Below are 23,758 nucleotides of genomic sequence, written 5' to 3'. Positions count from 1 at the left end.
AATATTCTTTTTTATGCTATATCGTATCGACAATATTCTTTTTTATGCTATATCGTATCGACAATATTCTTTTTTATGCTATATCGTATCGACAATATTATTTTTGCTCTAGTTGACGGTACCTGCACCAAAAGCTCATTTTTCCTTCATAGCTTGTTCTCCATCTTTCTAAACTAGGGAGCCAATTTGTTTTCAGATATTTTATTTTCATGACTGATCAAAACTTGTTTTCTCATGGCTCTCTCTTGTCTCTCTGCAGCAGACACACAGTATAGTGAGCAATATGTCTGGAACATCGAATCACAATCAAATCACAGTATCGAATCGCAACATATATCGTATTGGCACCTAAGTATGGCGATAATATCGTATCGTGAGGTCCCTGGCAATTCCCAGCCCTACCTGAGATCACCACTAAGTTACATGGATGATCAATACAACCATTCATTATAGTGTAGGTCAGACAGAGGTTTGGTTTCAAAGCAAGAATGGTGAACCGGAAAGTCCAGGTTTCACCCTTGGTTCTCTTGGACAACAATGTCTGTAGCCAATAGCTACCGAGGGGTCAACAACCAGCAGGATCCTACTAATGACAAAACGTCAGGAGGATGCTAAAGGTTCAAAGAAAACACACCGTAGCACCACCTGAATGAGGGCTAGCAGACCTGGGCTCTGTAATACCTTACATACTGGAGAGCAGTACAGGCATTATAGGCCACAGGTTTGGTTTCAAAGGAAGACTGGTGAACCGGACATTCCAAGCTAAAGAATGAAATATGTCACCTGTGGCTGTCTGGGACTACAATGTAGTGTAGCTGCATAGGGGTCAACAGTCAGCATCCTACTCAGTGTGAATCGCAAATGATACCCTATTCCCTACAGTATCTAGTGCACTCCATTTCCCCAGAGCTTTATGGGATATCAAATCAAATGTTAATGGTCACATACACATTTAGCAGATGTTATTGCGGGTGTAGCGAAATGTAGTCAAATGTCTAAGGAGAACATCAAAGGTTCACAACATAAATAGAAAGAAACAAAAAAGTCTGATGAAAAAAATGTATTCACTTCACAATGGTCAGAAGGAAAAATAAGTTTGAGAACAAACTTTTCCAGATGTTGGCTGTCGTCGGTAGACATGGGAGTGTGCCATTCTTTTTGTGTAGACGCTGAAAATAAACCAAACTACCCCCCATCACTCAGTGTGTGCCATGTGTTAAAAATATCCCCTTCTTCCATGAAGAGGACTTCAAGTCTTCAACCAGTCTCTTGTCCAAGAGACAATACAGGACTATGCAAAGTCATTGGTATGGATTTTGGTGGGAATATACTGTAGACTCACCGATCGTGGCTAAAATAACCAGACTGACCTCCAATAGGACATGATTCAACAGCTCCCATCGTTACGCCACTAAATAGTTGAATGAGTTAAATACCAATCAAAAGAATCTTGGCCTGACAGTGTGAGTCCCAAACCCCTCGATGATGATGAGTAAACTAGGACTGGCAGAGTTAGTCCCAAACCCCTCGATGATGATGATTAAACTAGGACTGGCAGAGTGAGTCCCAAACCCCTCGATGATGATGAGTAAACTAGGACTGGCAGAGTGAGTCCCAAACCCCTTGATGATGATGAGTAAACTAGGACTGGCAGAGTGAGTCCCAAACCCCTCGATGATGATGAGTAAACTTTGGCAGAGTGAGTCCCAAACCCTCGATGATGATGATTAAACTAGGACTGGCAGAGTGAGTCCCAAACCCTCGATGATGATGAGTAAACTAGGACTGGCAGAGTGCGAGTCCCAAACCCTCGATGATGATTAAACTAGAACTGGCAGAGTGAGTCCCAAACCCCTCGATGATGAGTAAACTAGGACTGGCAGAGTGAGTCCCAAACCCCTATGATGATTAAACTAGGACTGGCAGAGTGAGTCCCAAACCCCTCGATGATGATAAACTAGGACTGGCAGAGTGAGTCCCAAACCCCTCGATGATGATTAAACTAGGACTGGCAGAGTGAGTCCCAAACCCCTCGATGATGAGTAAACTAGGACTGGCAGAGTGAGTCCCAAACCCCTCGATGATGATTAAACTAGGACTGGCAGAGTGAGTCCCAAACCCCTCAATATGATGATTAAACTAGAACTGGCAGAGTGAGTCCCAAACCCCTCGATGATGATTAAACTAGGACTGGCAGAGTGAGTCCCAAACCCCTCGATGATGATGATGAGTAAACTAGGACTGGCAGAGTGAGTCCCAAACCTCTCGATGATGATGATGATTAAACTAGGACTGGCAGAGTCCCAAACCCCTCGATGATGATGAGTAAACTAGGACTGGCAGAGTGAGTCCCAAACCCCTCGATGATGATGAGTAAACTAGGACTGGCAGAGTGAGTCCCAAACCCCTCGATGATGATGAGTAAACTAGGACTGGCAGAGTGAGTCCCAAACCCCTCGATGATGATGAGTAAACTAGGACTGGCAGAGTGAGTCCCAAACCCCTCGATGATGATGATTAAACTAGGACTGGCAGAGTGAGTCCCAAACCCCTCGATGATGATGAGTAAACTAGGACTGGCAGAGTGAGTCCCAAACCCCTCGATGATGATGAGTAAACTAGGACTGGCAGAGTGAGTCCCAAACCCCTTGATGATGATGAGTAAACTAGGACTGGCAGAGTGAGTCCCAAACCCCTCGATGATGATGATTAAACTAGGACTGGCAGTGCGAGTCCCAAACCCCTCGATGATGATTAAACTAGAACTGCAGAGTGAGTCCCAAACCCCTCGATGATGAGTAAACTAGGACTGGCAGAGTGAGTCCCAAACCCTCGATGATGATTAAACTAGGACTGGCAGAGTGAGTCCCAAACCCTGATGATGATGAGTAAACTAGGACTGGCAGAGTGAGTCCCAAACCCCTCGATGATGATTAAACTAGGACTGGCAGAGTGAGTCAAACCCCTCGATGATGAGGCCTAGGACTGGCAGAATGAGTCCCAAACCCCTGATGATTTAAACTAGGACTGGCAGAGTGAGTCCCAAACCCCTCGATGATGATGATTAAACTAGGACTGGCTTTAACCCCTCGATGATGATTAAACTAGGACTGGCAGAGTGAGTCCCAAATTAAACTAGGACTTCCCAAACCCTCGATGATGATTAAACTAGGACTGGCAGAGTGAGTCCCAAACCCTCGATGATGATTAAACTAGAACTGGCAGAGTGAGTCCCAAACCCTCGATGATGATTAAACTAGAACTGGCAGAGTGAGTCCCAAACCCCTCGATGATGATTAAACTAGAACTGGCAGAGTGAGTCCCAAACCCTCGATGATGATTAAACTAGGACTGGCAGAGTGAGTCCCAAACCCCTCGATGATGATTAAACTAGAACTGGCAGAGTGAGTCCCAAACCCTTCTAGATGATGGTCACAAACTAGGACTGGCAGAGTGAGTCCCAAACCCCTCGATGATGATTAAACTAGGACTGGCAGAATGAGTCCCAAACCCCTCGATGATGATTAAACTAGGACTGGCAGAATGAGTCCCAAACCCCTCGATGATGATGATTAAACTAGGACTGGCAGAGTGAGTCCCAAACCCTCGATGATGATTAAACTAGGACTGGCAGTGCGAGTCCCAAACCCCTCGATGATGATTAAACTAGAACTGGCAGAGTGAGTCCCAAACCCTCGATGATGATTAAACTAGGACTGGCAGAGTGAGTCCCAAACCCTCGATGATGATTAAACTAGAACTGGCAGAGTGAGTCCCAAACCCTCGATGATGATAAACTAGAACTGGCAGAGTGAGTCCCAAACCCCTCCTAGAACTGGCAGAGTGAGTCCCAAACCCCTCGATGATGATTAAACTAGGACTGGCAGAGTGAGTCCCAAACCCCTCGATGATGATTAAACTAGAACTGGCAGAGTGAGTCCCAAACCCTCGATGATGATGATTAAACTAGGACTGGCAGTGCGAGTCCCAAACCCCTCGATGATGATTAAACTAGGACTGGCAGAGTGAGTCCCAAACCCTCGAGTGATTAAACTAGGACTGGCAGAGTGAGTCCCAAACCCCTCGATGATGATGAGTAAACTAGGACTGGCAGAATGAGTCCCCCCTCTTGATTAAACTAGGACTGGCAGAGTGAGTCCCAAACCCCTCGATGATGATTAAACTCTGGCAGAGTGAGTCCCAAACCCTCGATGATGATTAAACTAGGACTGGCAGAGTGAGTCCCAAACCCTCGATGATGATTAAACTAGGACTGGCAGAGTGAGTCCCAAACCCTCGATGATGTTGATTAAACTAGGACTGGCAGAGTGAGTCCCAAACCCCTCGATGATGATTAAACTAGGACTGGCAGAGTGAGTCCCAAACCCCTCGATGATGATTAAACTAGGACTGGCAGAGTGAGTCCCAAACCCCTCATGATGATTAAACTAGGAAGAAGTCCCAAACCCCTCGATGATGATTAAACTAGGACTGGCAGAGTGAGTCCCAAACCCCTCGGATGATTAAACTAGGACTGGCAGAGTGAGTCCCAAACCCCTCGATGATGATTGGCAGAATTCCCAAACCCCTCGATGATGATTAAACTACTGGCAGAGTGAGTCCCAAACCCCTCGATGATGATTAAACTAGAACTGGCAGAGTCCCAAACCCCTCGATGATGATGATTAAACTAGGACTGGCAGTGCGAGTCCCAAACCCCTCGATGATGATTAAACTAGAACTGGCAGAGTGAGTCCCAAACCCCTCGATGATGATGAGTAAACTAGGACTGGCAGAGTGAGTCCCAAACCCCTCGATGATGATGAGTAAACTAGGACTGGCAGAGTGAGTCCCAAACCCCTCGATGATGATGAGTAAACTAGGACTGGCAGAGTGAGTCCCAAACCCCTCGATGATGATGAGTAAACTAGGACTGGCAGAGTGAGTCCCAAACCCCTCGATGATGATGATTAAACTAGGACTGGCAGAATGAGTCCCAAACCCCTCGATGATGATGAGTAAACTAGGACTGGCAGAATGAGTCCCAAACCCCTCGATGATGATGAGTAAACTAGGACTGGCAGAGTTAGTCCCAAACCCCTCGATGATGATGAGTAAACTAGGACTGGCAGAGTGAGTCCCAAACCCCTCGATGATGATGAGTAAACTAGGACTGGCAGAATGAGTCCCAAACCCTCGATGATGATGATTAAACTAGGACTGGCCAGAGTGAGTCCCAAACCCTCAATGATGATGATAAACTAGACTGGCAGAGTGAGTCCCAAACCCCTCGATGATGATGATTAAACTAGGACTGGCAGAGTGAGTCCCAAACCCCTCGATGATGATGATGAGTAAACTAGGACTGGCAGAGTGAGTCCCAAACCCCTCGATGATGATGATTAAACTAGAACTGGCAGAGTGAGTCCCAAACCCCTCGATGATGATGAGTAAACTAGGACTGGCAGAGTGAGTCCCAAACCCCTCGATGATGATGATTAAACTAGGACTGGCAGAGTGAGTCCCAAACCCCTCGATGATGATGAGTAAACTAGGACTGGCAGAATGAGTCCCAAACCTCTCAATTATGATGATTAAACTAGGACTGGCAGAGTGAGTCCCAAACCCCTCAATTATGATGATTAAACTAGAACTGGCAGAGTGAGTCCCAAACCCCTCAATTATGATGATTAAACTAGAACTGGCAGAGTGAGTCCCAAACCCCTCAATTATGATGATTAAACTAGAACTGGCAGAGTGAGTCCCAAACCCTCAATTATGATGATTAAACTAGAACTGGCAGAGTGAGTCCCAACCCCCTCAATTATGATGATTAAACTAGAACTGGCAGAGTGAGTCCCAAACCCCTCAATTATGATGATTAAACTAGAACTGGCAGAGTGAGTCCCAAACCCCTCAATTATGATGAGTAAATACATTTGAAGTACATTTATTTGTTTTTATCAATACCTCAAAGTTGGCTTGGTTACCATGCCAACGGACGCATGCCGTCAGAAAACCCTTCAGACTAATCATGGAAGCTGATGTATCAGGACCTTCACACACACCAAGGTTTAAAGTGTAGGCTAAATCAAAATGGAACACACTTTCTCCTTTTAAAATAGTTTTCATACTCAAATTGAAAAAGAGAAGAGCCTTGAAATCTAAGCTGATGAATTTCCCCAGTGAACTGCCTAAAATATATCTACCCCATCGTCTTCTCCATTTATTGTCCTCACATCCTGCTGCTACTCTTACTGCTGCTACTACTACTGCCACTACTATCACTACTATACTGCTGCTACTACTACTGCTACTACTCTTGCTACTATTACTGCTGCTACTACCACTACTACTGCTGCCACTACTATACGGCTGCTACTGCCACTACTATACTGCTGCTACTACTATTACCGCTACTACTCTTGCTACTATTACTGCTGCTACTACCACTACTACTGCTGCCACTACTGCTGCTACTACTACTACAACAATGCTGATACACTGCCACTACTACACTGCTGCTACTACCACTACAACACTGCTGATACTACTACTACTACTACTACAACACTGCTGCTACTACCACTACTGCTGCCACTACTATACTGCTGCTACTACTACTGCTACCGCCACTACTCTTACAACACTGCTGCTACTACTACTGCCGCTACTATACTGCTGCTACTGCCGCTACTATACTGCTGCTACTGCCACTACTATACTGCTGCTACTGCCGCTACTATACTGCTGCTACTGCCACTACTATACTGCTGCTACTGCCACTACTATACTGCTGCTACTACCGCTACTATACTGCTGCTACTGCCACTACTATACTGCTGCTACTACCACTACTATACTGCTGCTACTGCCACTACTATACTGCTGCTACTACCACTACTATACTGCTGCTACTGCCGCTACTATACTGCTGCTACTGCCGCTACTATACTGCTGCTACTACTATACTGCTGCTACTGCCGCTACTATACTGCTGCTACTACTGCTACTACCGCTACTATACTGCTGCTACTGCCGCTACTATACTGCTGCTACTGCCACTACTATACTGCTGCTACTACCGCTACTATACTGCTGCTACTACCACTACTATACTGCTGCTACTGCCGCTACTACCACTACACTGCTGCTACTACCGCTGCTGCTACTACTACCCTATTACACTGCTGCTTCCACTACTATTGCTACTATACTGCTGCTACTGCCACTACTATCGCTACTATACTGCTGCTACTACTACCCTATTACACTGCTGCTACCACTACTATACTGCTGCTACTACTACCGCTACTATACTGCTGCTACTACCGCTACTACCACTACTATACGGCTGCTACTACTACTATACTGCTGCTACTACTACCCTATTACACTGCTGCTACCACTACTATACTGCTGCTACTACTACCGCTACTATACTGCTGCTACTACCGCTACTACCACTACTATACTGCTGCTACTACTACCCTATTACACTGCTGCTACCACTACTATACTGCTGCTACTACTACCGCTACTATACTGCTGCTACTACCGCTACTACCACTACTATACGGCTGCTACTACCACTACTATACTGCTGCTACTACCGCTACTACCACTACTGCTGCTACTGCTGCTACTACCACTACTATATTGCTGCTACTACCACTACTATACTGCTGCTACTACCACTACTATACTGCTGCTACTACCACTACTATACTGCTGCTACTACCACTACCTACTATACTGCTGCTACTGCCACTACTATACTGCTGCTACCACTAATATCGCTACTATACTGCTGCTACTGCCACTACTATACTGCTGCTACTACCACTAATATCGCTACTATACTGCTGCTACTACCACTACTATACTGCTGCTACTATCGCTACTATACTGCTGCTACTACCACTACTATCGCTACTATACTGCTGCTACTGCCACTACTACACTGCTGCTACTATCACTACACTGCTGCTACTACCACTACTATACTGCTGCTACTACTACCTATTACACTGCACTACCACTACTATACTGCTGCTACTACTACCACTACTACACTGCTGCTACTACACTGCTGCTACTACCACTACTATACTGCTGCTACTACTACTATACTGCTGCTACTACCACACTGCTGCTACTACTACTACCACTACTATACTGCTGCTACTACTCCTACCACTACTATACTGCTGCTACTACACTGCTGACTACCACTACTATACTGCTGCTACTGCCACTACTATACTGCTGCTACTACCACTACTACAGCTACTACCACTACTATACTGCTGCTACTACCACTGCTACTACCACTACTATACTGCTGCTACTACTACCACTACTACACTGCTACTGCTGCTACTACCACTACTATACTGCTGCTACTGCCACTACCCTACTATACTGCTGCTACTACTGCCACTACTACTACTACCACTACTATACTGCTGCTACTACCACTACTGCTGCCTGCAGCTACTACCACTACTATACTGCTGCTACTAACCTACTGCTACTGCTACTATACTGCTGCTACTACCACCACTACTATACTGCTGCTACTACTACTACACTGCTGCCACTACCACTACTACCACTACTACCACTACTATACTCTGCTGCTACTACCACTACTATACTGCTGCTACCTCTACTATACTGCTGCCCACTACTATACTGCTGCTACTACTACCACTACTACTACTGCTGCTACTACCACTACTATACTATACTGCTGCTACTGCCACTACTATACTGCTGCTACTACCACTACTATACTGCTACTATCGCTACTACTGCTACTACTACTGCTGCTACTGCCACTACTATACTGCTGCTACTACCACTACACTGCTGCTACTACAGCTACTACTACTATACTGCTGCTACTGCCCTACTACTACTGCTGCTACTACACTGACTACTACACTGCTGCTACTACCACTGCTGCTACTACCGACTACTATACTGCTGCTACTACTGCCACTACTACACTGCTGCTACTACCACTACTATACTGCTGCTACTATCGCTACTATACTGCTGCTACTACCACTAATATCGCTACTATACTGCTGCTACTGCCACTACTATACTGCTGCTACTACCACTACACTGCTGCTGCTACTACCACTACTATACTGCTGCTACTACTACCCTACTACACTGCTGCTACCACTACTATACTGCTGCTACTACCACTACTATACTGCTGCTACTACCACTACACTGCTGCTACTACAGCTACTACCACTACTATACTGCTGCTACTACTACCCTATTACACTGCTCCTACCACTACTATACTGCTGCTACTACCACTACTACAACTACACTGCTGCTACTACCACTACTATACTGCTGCTACTGCCACTACTACTACTATACTGCTGCTACTACCACTACTATACTGCTGCTACTACCACTACTATACTGCTGCCACTACTACACTGCTGCTACTACCGCTACTACCACTACTATACTGCTGCTACTACCTACTACACTGCTGCTACCACTACTATACTGCTGCTACTACTACCCTACTACACTGCTAACCACTACTATACTGCTGCTACTACCTACTACTACTGCTGCTACTACACTGCTGCTACTGCCACTACTACACTGCTGCTACTACCACTACTACCACTACTACCACTACTATACTGCTGCTACTGCCCCACTATACTGCTGCTACTACTGCTGCTACTGCTGCTACTAACCACTACTATACTGCTGCTACTACTACCACTACTACACTGCTGCTACCACTACTACCACTACTATACTGCTGCTACTGCCACTACTACACTGCTGCTACTACTACTATACTGCTGCTACTACCACTACTATACTGCTGCTACTACTACTATACTGCTGCTACTACCACTAATACCTACTATACTGCTGCTACTGCCACTACTATACTGCTGCTACTACTACACTGCTGCTACTACCCTACTACCACTACTATACTGCTGCTACTTACACTGCTGCTACTACACTGCTGCTACTACCACTACTATACTGCTGCTACTGCCACTACTATACTGCTGCTACTACCACTACTGCTGCTACTGCTACTACCACTACTATACTGCTCCTACTACTACTATTACACCGCTCCCACTACTATACTGCTGCTACTACACTGCTGCTACTACCACTACTATACTGCTGCTACTGCCACTACTATAATGCTGCTACTACCACTACACTGCTGCTACTACTGCTACTACCACTACTATACTGCTGCTACTACTACCCTATTACACTGCTACCACTACTATACTGCTGCTACTACTACCACTACTACTGCTGCTACTACTAAACTACTATACTGCTGCTACTCCACTACTACTACTATACTATACTACTACTACTATACTGCCTACTGCCACTACTATACTGCTGCTACTGCCACTACACTGCTGCTACTACAGCTACTACCACTACTATACTGCTACTACTACTACTCCTACCACTACTATACTGCTGCTACTACCACTACTACACTGCTACTATGCTACTGCCACTACTACACTGCTGCCACTACTACTACCACTACTACCACTACTATACTGCTGCTACTACTACACGCTACTACTACTACTACTATACTGCTGCTACTACCACCACTACTATACTGCTGCTACTACCACTACTATACTGCTGCTACTACCACTACTACTACTGCTGCTACTACTACCACTACTATACTGCTGCTACTACCCACTACTACTACTGCTGCTACTGCCACTACTATACTGCTGCTACTGCTACTACCACTACTATACTGCTGCTACTACCGCTACTATGCTGCTGCTACTACCTACTACTATACTGCTGCTACTACTGCTACTACCACTACTACTACTGCTGCTACTACCGCTACTATACTGCTGCTACTACCGCTACTACCACTACTATACTGCTGCTACTACCGCTACTATACTGCTGCTGCTACTACCACTACTATACTGCTGCTACTACCGCTACTACCACTACTATACTGCTGCTACTACCACTACTACTACACTGCTGCTACTACCACTACTATACTGCTGCTACTACCACTACTGCCACTACTATACTGCTGCTACTACTACTATACTGCTGCTACTGCTGCTACTACCACTACTATACTGCTGCTACTACTGCTACTACCACTACTATACTGCTGCTACTACCACTACTATACTGCTGCTACTACCGCTACTACCACTACTATACTGCTGCTACTACCGCTACTATACTGCTGCTACTGCCACTACTATACTGCTGCTACTACTACCACTACTATACACTGCTGCTACTACTACTGCTGCTACTACCACTACTATACTGCTGCTACTACCACTACTATACTGCTGCTACTACCACTACTATACTGCTGCTACTACTACCACTACTACTATATTGCTGCTACTACCGCTACTACCACTACTATACTGCTGCTACTACCACTACTATACTGCTGCTACTACCACTACTACTGCTGCTGCTACTACCACTACTACTGCTACTACCACTACTATACTGCTGCTACTACTACCACTACTATACTGCTGCTACTACCGCTACTATACTGCTGCTACTACCACTACTATACTGCTGCTACTACCACTACTATACTGCTGCTACTACCACTACTATACTGCTGCTACTACCACTACTATACTGCTGCTACTACCACTACTATACTGCTGCTACTGCCACTACTATACTGCTGCTACTACTACTACCACTACTATACTGCTGCTACTACTGCTACTTCCACTACTATACTGCTGCTACTACTACCACTACTATACTGCTGCTACTGCCACTACTATACTGCTGCTACTACTACCGCTACTATACTGCTGCTACTACCACTACTATACTGCTGCTACTACCACTACTATACTGCTGCTACTACCACTACTATACTGCTGCTACTACCACTACTATACTGCTGCTACTACCACTACTATACTGCTGCTACTACTACTATACTGCTGCTACTACCGCTACTACCACTACTATACTGCTGCTACTACCACTACTATACTGCTACTACTACCACTGCTACTACCACTACTACACTGCTGCTACTACCACTACTAAACACACCGCGCCAAACAGCAGACAGACATCCAGCAGGGGTGGTCCCTAAAACACACCGCTCTGAAAAGTAGACATCCAGCAGAGGTGGTCCCTAAAACACACCGCACCGAACAGCAGACATCCAGCAGGGGTGGTCTCTAAAACACACCGCCCCCAAACAGCAGACATCCAGCAGGGGTGGTCCCTAAAACACACCACGCCGAACAGCAGACATCCAGCAGGGGTGGTCCCTAAAACACACCACGCTCCAGCAGCAGGTGGTCCCTAAAACACACCGTGCCGAACAGCAGACATCCAGCAGGGGTGGTCCCTAAAACACACCGCCCTAAACAGCAGACATCCAGCAGGGGTGGTCCCTAAAACACACCGCCCCAAACAGCAGACATCCAGCAGGGGTGGTCCCTAAAACACACCGCGCCGAACAGCAGACATCCAGCAGGGGTGGTCCCTAAAACACACCGCCCAAACAGCAGACATCCAGCAGGGTGGTCCCTAAAACACACCGCGCCGAACAGCAGACATCCAGCAGGGGTGGTCCCTAAAACACACCGTGCCGAACAGCAGACATCCAGCAGGGGTGGTCCCTAAAACACACCGCGCCGAACAGCAGACATCCAGCAGGGGTGGTCCCTAAAACACACCGCGCCGAACAGCAGACATCCAGCAGGGGTGGTCCCTAAAACACACCGCGCCGAACAGCAGACATCCAGCAGGGGTGGTCCCTAAAACACACCGCGCCGAACAGCAGACAGACATCCAGCAGGGGTGGTCCTAAAACACACCGCACAGAACAGCAGACATCCAGCAGGGTGGTCCCTAAAACACACCGCACCGAACAGCAGACATCCAGCAGGGGTGGTCTCTAAAACACACCGCCCCCAAACAGCAGACATCCAGCAGGGGTGGTCCCTAAAACACACCGCCCCAAACAGCAGACATCCAGCAGGGGTGGTCCCTAAAACACACCGCGCCGAACAGCAGACATCCAGCAGGGGTGGTCCCTAAAACACACCGCGCCGAACAGCAGACATCCAGCAGGGGTGGTCCCTAAAACACACTGCACCAAACAGCAGACATCCAGCAGCAGGTGGTCCCTAAAACACACCGCCCCGAACAGCAGACATCCAGCAGCAGGTGGTCCCTAAAACACACTGCACCAAACAGCAGACATCCAGCAGCAGGTGGTCCCTAAAACACACTGCACCAAACAGCAGACATCCAGCAGCAGGTGGTCCCTAAAACACACTGCACCAAACAGCAGACATCCAGCAGCAGGTGGTCCCTAAAACACACCGCCCCGAACAGCAGACATCCAGCAGGGGTGGTCCCTAAAACACACTGCACCAAATAGCAGCAGCACAGGTCCAGCAGCAGGTGGTCCCTAAAACACACCGCGCCGAACAGCAGACATCCTGCAAAAACACACCGCGCCAAACAGCAGACATCCAGCAGGGTGGTCCCTAAAACACACTGCACCAACAGCAGACATCCAGCAGCAGCAGACATCCTGGTCCCTAAAACACACCGCGCCGAACAGCAGACATCCTGCAGGGGTGGTCCCTAAAACACACTGCACCGAACAGCAGACATCCAGCAGGGGTGGTCCCTAAAACACACCGCGCCAAACAGCAGACATCCAGCAGCAGGTGGTCCCTAAAACACACCGCGCCGAACAGCAGACATCCTGCAGGGGTGGTCCCTAAAACACACCGCGCCCGAACAGCAGACATCCAGCAGCAGGTGGTCCCTAAAACACACCGCACCGAACAGCAGACATCCAGCAGGGGTGGTCCCTAAAACACACTGCACCAAATAGCAGACATCCAGCAGCAGGTGGTCCCTAAAACACACCGCCCCGAACAGCAGACATCCAGCAGGGGTGGTCCCTAAAACACACTGCACCGAACAGCAGATGAATTACAGATCATCATTCGGTGCGTTGTGTGTGTGGTCCTTTAGGCCTATATTGTGTAGCCAAACTAAAAGTGAAAATCTTAAGTGTTTGTCAGAGAAACTAAAGTCCTCAACTTGATTCCCAGTGTACCTCCCTAGTCCCCATCAGACTCCCATCTTGCCAGACTGAAACAGAGACTAATTTTCTTGACTGGTGGACTTCCCTGGCTGCAAGCACTTTAAAGTGGGGGAGAGATTCAACTTTAGCTAAACAAACTTTCATGCACAAAGGTGTAGCATATAAATCACATTTTAATTGCAGCTTCTCTGGGTATTTTTGGCAGGCAGAGCCCGCCAACAGTTGCAATCAGAGTAGAGGTGTCTGATGGGGTTAGCAGTGTAAATAAAGGGATTCACATACACCTTGTTAAATTGTTCTGGCCCTTCACAAGACCTTTCTCACACAATCTACTTTAGGTATGTTACACTTCATAGATACAGTGCATTCGGAAAGTATTCAGACCCCTTGACTTTTTCCACGTTACATTACAGCCTTATTCTAAAATGCATTAAATAAAAATTGTATGATAAGAATTGTCCCTAGAGCTTCGAGACAGAATTGTGTCGAGGCACAGATCTGGGGAAGGGTACCAAAACATTTCTGCAGCATTGATGGTCCCCAAGAACACAGTGGCCTCCATCATTATTAAATGGAAGAAGTTTGGAACCACCAAGACTCTTGCTAGGGCTGGCCACCCGGCCAAAACTGAGCAATAAGGGGGAGAATGGCCTTGGTCAGGTGACCAAGAACCCAATGGTCCCTCTGACAGCGCTCTAGAGTTCCTCTGTAGAGATGGTTGTCCTTCTGGAACAATCTCTACAGCACTTCACCAATCAGGCCTTTATGGTAGCGTGGTCAGACGGAAGCCACTCCAGTAAAAGGTACGACAGCCCGCTTGGAGTTTGCCAAAAGGCACCTAAAGGACTCTCAGACCATGAGAAACAAGATTATCTGGTCTGATGAAACCAAGATTGAGAGCTTTGGACTGAATGCCAAGCATCATGTCTGGAAGAAACCTGGCACTGTCCCTACGGTGAAGCATGGTGGTGGCAGCATCATGTCTGGAAGAAACCTGGCACCGTCCCTACGGTGAAGCATGGTGGTGGCAGCATCATGCTGTGGGGAGGTTTTTCAGCTGCAGTTTTTTTTTTAAATATTTTTTTTTTATTAGGATCACCATTTGCTGTTGCAAAAGCAGCAGCTACTCTTCCTGGGGTCCACACAAAACATAATACAGATCATCAATAGACAAGAACAGCTCAAGGACAGAACTACAGGGACTGGGAGACTAGTCAGGATCGAGGGAAAGATTAATGGAGCAAAGTACAGAGAGATCCTTGATGAAAACCTGCTCCAGAGTGCTCAGGACCTCAGACTGAGCCAAAGGTTCACCTTCCAACAGGACAACGACCCTAAGCAAACAGCCAAGACAACGCAGGAATGGCTTCAAGGACAAGTCTCTGAATGTCCTTGAGTGGCCCAGCCAGAGCCCGGACTTGAACATCTCTGGAGAGACCTGTCATTATGGGGTATTGTGTGTAGATTGATGAGGGGGGGTCCATTTTAGAATAAGGCTGTAACTTAACAAAATGTGGAAAAAGTCAAGGGGTCTGAATTACTTTCCAAAGTCACTGTATATAAATGCATCACTGGCACAGTAGAGCGGTACAGAATCATGGGATTAAATAACAGGGACAATTTGTGATTGGTACAAACATTTTTGCATATATAGCCAAAGATATTCTCGGGTCATAAACAGCCACCCTGAATATAAAGTCAAACCAGACTTTCTGTAACACATTTCTCAATGCTTTGATGAGAACAAACCAGAGGTTCACAAGGAATAAGTGAGTGGGAGTTGAGCCTGTGAAGTACATTATGGGGTCACACTAGTACTTCACTTCCAGGTTAATACTTCAATAGCACTAATGAGAAGAAGGCAGGGGTTTTAATCACTACTAGAACGTCTCTGCCATGGTTCAACATCCAGTACTCCAGATGGTGCGTGGTTCTGGTAGTACGAGCAGTGAGGGCTATTAGCCTAACTATTCCTAATAGATTCAAATGATTTGGACAGACAGATAAGACCTTTCTCTCTAGCAGCAGCCTATTGTACTGTCTGACCCTTCATAAGACATGATTTGTTTTGTAGGGTGACCACATGATCCAGATTGGGCCGGATAGTCCCACATTTTGGCCCTTTGTCCCACAACCTCTTGTTCAGCACAAAAACATGGCCTGATCATCTCAGTTGAGCCATAAATGAGGTTCTATTAGTTGTTTAGTGTAAAACAGATGTGCAAGCCAAGTCATTACAGTGCTTGAGGACTGCTGCTGCAACCAAAACGTCAGTCTATTTAAAGTTGGAACACAGCTTGGTTAAAGAGGCACTATGGAAATGTAGTTGCCAGTTGCAAACGCTATGCTTTTAGTCATGATGTTGACAGGACTGCCCCTTTGTCCAATAAAATAAAATGAAAAAGTTCCATAGAGGCCTCTTTCACGTTGGTAACTCTAGAGAACAATTGCTTTCTAATATTGTTTGCAACTATACTGGTCTATTGACAAGACGTTGGCATGTCATGTGACTGGAAGGGTACATAAATACTCCCCCAGACAGAGACACAGGCTCACTTATGATAAGCCCTGTCATTTCCTGGAACAGAGCAGGAGTTTAGCCAATTATAAACTAGCCGTATTTATTGTACACCACATGGAACTACAACACTGTACAACATTCCACGCTTCCAAAAATCAATAAATCACATCACACCCTGGCCTTTTGGCCAAATTAAATACATGTGTATTTGTGACATGCTCCAGATACAACAGGTGTAGATCCGCCATCAAATGCTTACTAACAAGCTTTTTCCACAAAATGCAGAGGTAAAAAGTAAGAAGATGTGTGAATAAAAATAGAAAACAGTAATGCAATAAATAACTATAAGGAGGCTGTATACAAGTAGTACCAGTACTGAGTCAATGTGCAGGGGTACCACGTAGTACAGGTAATATGTACATGTAGGCAGGGGTAAAAGTGGCTAGGCAATCGGGATAGATAAGAAACAGTAGCGCATGTGGAGAGTGTGTGACAACTACAAACAGAGAATAACGTTTAAGGTTAAATAAACAACTACAAACAGAGCTAGATAAGAATGTTTCAGGTTAAATAAATAGGTTAAAAATAGATAGTATCTACACAGTAAATCAGGAGATTTCACAGTCTCCTTCTCTTGCCCTCTGATAATAAAAAATAAAAATAAGAAAACACAGAAACTAAGTTGACAGACCTTGAACAGATTACTACAATTCATTACAGATGCATTCTCTTTCCAGTATTAGCTTTAGGCTCTGAAATAAAATACTGAGGTTAGATCTAGGTTTCCATCTCCATCCTTATCTATTTGTAGCAATGTGATTTACATTATGTTTGGTAAGCGTTTTATTTGTTGTGGCCCCCAGGAACTGACAGCCAGTGAATACGATTCCCCCCACAGTAGTGATGCAGCTGCACAGTGTGTCGGTTTGACGTTGGACATCTGCAGCCTGCTGATGGGTGACTGCCCAACACACACAGGCAGGGCACATCATGGAGACAATGGAGACACATCATGGAGACAATGGAGAGACACATCAAGGAGACAATGGAGAGACATCATGGAGAGACACATCAAGGAGACAATGGAGACACATCATGGAGACAATGGAGAGACACATCAAGGAGACAATGGAGAGACATCATGGAGAGACACATCATGGAGACAATGGAGAGACACATCAAGGAGACAATGGAGAGACATCATGGAGAGACACATCATGGAGACAATGGAGACACATCATGGAGACAATGGAGAGACACATCATGGAGACAATGGAGAGACACATCAAGGAGACAATGGAGAGACATCATGGAGACAATGGAGACACATCATGGAGACAATGGAGAGACACATCAAGGAGACAATGGAGAGACATCATGGAGAGACAATGGAGAGACACATCAAGGAGACAATGGAGAGACATCATGGAGAGACACATCAAGGAGACAATGGAGAGACATCATGGAGACAATGGAGAGACATCATGGAGAGACACATCAAGGAGACAATGGAGAGACACATCAAGGAGACAATGGAGAGACACATCATGGAGACAATGGAGAGACACATCATGGAGACAATGGAGAGACACATCAAGGAGACAATGGAGAGACATCATGGAGAGACACATCAAGGAGACAATGGAGAGACACATCAAGGAGACAATGGATAGACATCATGGAGACAATGGAGAGACACATCATGGAGACAATGGAGAGACATCATGGAGAGACACATCAAGGAGACAATGGAGAGACATCATGGAGAGACACATCATGGAGACAATGGAGAGACACATCAAGGAGACAATGGAGAGACATCATGGAGAGACACATCATGGAGACAATGGAGAGACATCATGGAGAGACACATCATGGAGAGACACATCATGGAGAGACACATCAAGGAGACAATGGAGAGACATCATGGAGAGACACATCAAGGAGACAATGGAGAGACATCATGGAGAGACACATCAAGGAGACAATGGAGAGACATCATGGAGAGACACATCAAGGAGACAATGGAGAGACATCATGGAGAGACACATCAAGGAGACAATGGAGAGACATCATGGAGAGACATCATGGAGAGACACATCATGGGCTCCATTTTTATTCTACAATAAATGCTTTTCCATTTCCCCACATTCATACCACGTGGTACCCAACTTTACAGCAGTGTTGTAGTGTGCAATTTCCATCCAATGTAAAGCACTGGGACTAAAGAGGAGCTCTACATGCAATCCATGATCATGTATAAGTTCTATTACAGCCTTGATGTGTCATGACTCGTGGCTCCTCAACTAAGTGGTCAGAGGCCTATTTATTCAAGCTCTGACTGCATTATTGGCACAAGAAGAAATTGAGCTGAAGGGAACCATAAAGAGACATTTTGATGTTAGTCATCTGTGTCTGAAACCAGATCCTGGACCTCGAGACAAAATGATTCAGGAAATGAGGTCAACAATCCCACCAGTTTCATTTCCTGTGAATATGCTGAGTGACTTCTCCACAGATAAGTGCAGCAGTTGTTTTCACAGTAATGTGTATGGCTCTGGTCCTTTATAACCTTGTGATTGCACTGCTTTAATTCACAATATTGAGATGTCATAATAAAATGTGACATTTTAAAGCAGAGTCGAGGATGCTGAGCTAGGCTTTCTGTAGTGGGCTACTCAACACATCACAGCTGCTACTCTTTGTAGGTTGATGTTTTGGGGTGTGAATTTAACACACCGGTCTTCAGTGTTGGAGCTGAGGAAACATTATGCAAGACATAAAAAAAAAAAAAAAAATCTAAAGATACTCATTTGCATAGAAGACGCATATCTCATTTTTCCCACAACCGTGTTTCTAAAATTATGTACGTGCTGTACATCACCCTTGTATGGGTTTCTGGATGATTCAGTGCCATTACTAAGTGAAAACCGACTGGCTCTGAAAAAGGCATTCGGGTCCGATACTAGAGGAATCTAAATCACAGCTCAGTCCAAGAGTCGAGCACATATTACTATTTATTATGAACCTCCAAATGCCTTGACAAGGAATTTATACACCAATTCATCATACCACAAGGAAACAGGCAGCACTTGCTTTTATCACTTTTTTTACAGCAACAGTTGATAGATGTGACCACTGTGTCATTGTCTACAGAGAATGGTAGCCAATAGGCTGACTGATAATTGAAGAGGCTCTTCTTGACCCCATTCAGGAAATTGCCAGGCTGAATCCCAAATAGCACTCTATACACCAAATAGTGCACTACTTTTGACCAGATCCCCATTGGTCCTGGACAAAAGTAGTGCACTAGAAAAGGGTGCCATTTGTGACACAGACCCAGCCCCAAGGTTACGTTTGCTCATAAAAAATATGTTCCCTGGAGTTACGCGAAACACATTCCATAGACCTGACTAGGCCGACACAGAGCCGACACAGTGAATATTTGCTCATCTCAGGAGAGAGACCCATGTCAGCTAAAGCACATAGCTAGCTGGTATATAACTTGGCCAACACCAACGTTTCCAATGATGAAGACACAGAGGTCTCATGGTATGGTGGAGTCTGCAATATAAGTCAACTTTGAGCAACTCTTGAATGTGTTGGCATACCCCATAGACACTTATACACATTGTACATCCATCTAAGTCCATTCCTCCTCTGAACTGCTAGTTGTATAGGTTCATGCAGGAATTTAACCATCACGTGACTGATGAATATGCAGAGAGAAGAGTATAAACTATGGTTTCCCTCAGCTGGCTCTGACTCATAAATCAGCAGCCAGCAACAACCTCAGCTAAACCCAGCCATGGGGTTTACAACCTCAGCTAAACCCAGCCATGGGGTTTACAACCTCAGCTAAACCCAGCCATGGGGTTTACAACCTCAGCTAAACCCAGCAATGGGGTTTACAACCTCAGCTAAACCCAGCCATGGGGTTTACAACCTCAGCTAAACCCAGCCATGGGGTTTACAACCTCAGCTAAACCCAGCCATGGGGTTTACAACCTCAGCTAAACCCAGCCATGGGGTTTACAACCTCAGCTAAACCCAGCCATGGGGTTTACAACCTCAGCTAAACCCAGCCATGGGGTTTACAACCTCAGCTAAACCCAGCCATGGGGTTTACAACCTCAGCTAAACCCAGCCATGGGGTTTACAACCTCAGCTAAACCCACCCATGGGGTTTACAACCTCAGCTAAACCCAGCCATGGGGTTTACAACCTCAGCTAAACCCAGCCATGGGGTTTACAACCTCAGCTAAACCCAGCCATGGGGTTTACAACCTCAGCTAAACCCAGCCATGGGGTTTACAACCTCAGCTAAACCCAGCCATGGGGTTTACAACCTCAGCTAAACCCAGCCATGGGGTTTACAACCTCAGCTAAACCCAGCCATGGGGTTTACAACCTCAGCTAAACCCAGCCATGGGGTTTACAACCTCAGCTAAACCCAGCCATGGGGTTTACAACCTCAGCTAAACCCAGCCATGGGGTTTACAACCTCAGCTAAACCCAGCCATGGGGTTTACAACCTCAGCTAAACCCAGCCATGGGGTTTACAACCTCAGCTAAACCCAGCCATGGGGTTTACAACCTCAGCTAAACCCAGCCATGGGGTTTACAACCTCAGCTAAACCCAGCCATGGGGTTTACAACCTCAGCTAAACCCAGCCATGGGGTTTACAACCTCAGCTAAACCCACCCATGGGGTTTACAACCACTTTCTTCTGTAAGAAATACATCAATGTTTAAAACCAGAGAACCGGGCCTCGGTTCAAGACCCAGTCGTCCAACACATGATGCACCTAAATAGGACAAGAGAGGGTGGTGATGCTGAAGGGCTGTGCTGCATCTGGGCTCAGCAGCCATGAAGATGGAGAAATAAAATGGCAGTATGCACAGTGGGAAACCACCCCTCTCTGTGGCTCACTGAAACCACCCCTCTCTGCGGCTCACTGAAACCACCCCTCTCTGCGGCTCACTGAAAACACCCCTCTCTGCGGCTCACTGAAAACACCCCTCTCTGCGGCTCACTGAAAACACCCCTCTCTGCGGCTCACTGAAAACACCCCTCTCTGCGGCTCACTGAAAACACCCCTCTCTGCGGCTCACTGAAACCACCCCTCTCTGCGGCTCACTGAAACCACCCCTCTCTGCGGCTCACTGAAAACACCCCTCTCTGCGGCTCACTGAAAACACCCCTCTCTGCGGCTCACTGAAAACACCCCTCTCTGCGGCTCACTGAAAACACCCCTCTCTGCGGCTCATTGAAAACACCCCTCTCTGCGGCTCATTGATCAAGATGAGAGAGTGGCGTACCTCTCCTCTGTGTGGCTGGGACACGCAGGCTCCGGCCCAAATTACACCGCATTTCTCTATGTATTGCACTACTTTAGACCAGGGCACATAGGTAATACACTACATAGGGATTATGAGGCCATTAAGGAGGGAGACTCACCCTCAAGAACAGAACAAACCCCGGATGGCAGCAGCGAGGGACAGATCTACAGTTACGAGGATGTCTAGGAGAGGAGGGATACTACAGGCAGGTAGAAAGCACACCCAGGGTCAAAATAGAAAAATGTGCTTTTTCAAATACTTTGAGGATTTGATGGAGCATGCAATGAATAGTCTGTCAGATGGGCAGGGTTTGACCTTTTGGGACAAGTCCCTAGAATCCATAAACACCCTCCAAGGAGGCATGGTCTGTCCTTTCTGAAAAACAAGTGGCCTCTCGATTCTCACTAGTTGTGCTAATATTGTGCAGTTTCTAGTAAAGTATCAAGGCTATTATTAATAGGCAGAGGCTGTTCAACACAGTGGAGTTAATGAGGGCTTATGACAGGACAGAGGCTGTTCAACACAGTGGAGTTAATGAGGGGTTATGACAGGACAGAGGCTATTCAACACAGTGGAGTTAATGAGGGCTTATGACAGGACAGAGGCTGTTCAACACAGTGGAGTTAATGAGGGTTTATGACAGGACAGAGGCTATTCAACACAGTGGAGTTAACAAGGGTTTATGACAGGGCAGAGGCTGTTCAACACAGTGGAGTTAATGAGGGTTTATGACAGGACAGAGGCTGTTCAACACAGTGGAGTTAACGAGGGGTTATGACAGGGCAGAGGCTGTTCAACACAGTGGAGTTAATGAGGGGTTATGACAGGGCAGAGGCTGTTCAACACAGTGGAGTTAACGAGGGGTTATGACAGGACAGAGGCTGTTCAACACAGTGGAGTTAATGAGGGGTTATGACAGGACAGAGGCTATTCAACACAGTGGAGTTAACAAGGGTTTATGACAGGGCAGAGGCTGTTCAACACAGTGGAGTTAATGAGGGTTTATGACAGGGCAGAGGCTGTTCAACACAGTGGAGTTAACGAGGGGTTATGACAGGACAGAGGCTGTTCAACACAGTGGAGTTAACGAGGGGTTATGACAGGGCAGAGGCTGTTCAACACAGTGGAGTTAATGAGGGGTTATGACAGGGCAGAGGCTGTTCAACACAGTGGAGTTAACGAGGGGTTATGACAGGGCAGAGGCTGTTCAACACAGTGGAGTTAATGAGGGGTTATGACAGGACAGAGGCTATTCAACACAGTGGAGTTAATGAGGGGTTATGACAGGACAGAGGCTGTTCAACACAGTGGAGTTAACGAGGGTTTATGACAGGACAGAGGCTATTCAACACAGTGGAGTTAACGAGGGTTTATGACAGGACAGAGGCTATTCAACACAGTGGAGTTAATGAGGGGTTATGACAGGACAGAGGCTGTTCAACACAGTGGAGTTAACGAGGGGTTATGACAGGGCAGAGGCTGTTCAACACAGTGGAGTTAACGAGGGGTTATGACAGGACAGAGGCTGTTCAACACAGTGGAGTTAACGAGGGGTTATGACAGGGCAGAGGCTGTTCAACACAGTGGAGTTAATGAGGGTTATGACAGGGCAGAGGCTGTTCAACACAGTGGAGTTAACGAGGGGTTATGACAGGACAGAGGCTGTTCAACACAGTGGAGTTAACGAGGGGTTATGACAGGACAGAGGCTGTTCAACACAGTGGAGTTAACGA

At 46.4% G+C, this 23,758-nt stretch overlaps 1 protein-coding gene across 50 annotated transcripts in view; it reads right to left on the bottom strand.

Moving 5' to 3' along the window:
- LOC118374448 (carboxypeptidase Q-like) overlaps positions 1-23,758 on the bottom strand; it is a 51,511-nt gene that overhangs the window by 10,280 nt on the left and 17,473 nt on the right. The gene's annotated exons all lie outside the window — the stretch shown is intronic.

The sequence above is a fragment of the Oncorhynchus keta genome, unplaced genomic scaffold, assembly GCF_023373465.1.
Source record: "Oncorhynchus keta strain PuntledgeMale-10-30-2019 unplaced genomic scaffold, Oket_V2 Un_contig_6223_pilon_pilon, whole genome shotgun sequence".
NCBI lineage: Eukaryota > Metazoa > Chordata > Actinopteri > Salmoniformes > Salmonidae > Oncorhynchus > Oncorhynchus keta.
The sequence above is the reverse complement of the archived record's forward strand: the minus strand, read 5'-3'. Positions and strand labels throughout refer to the sequence as shown.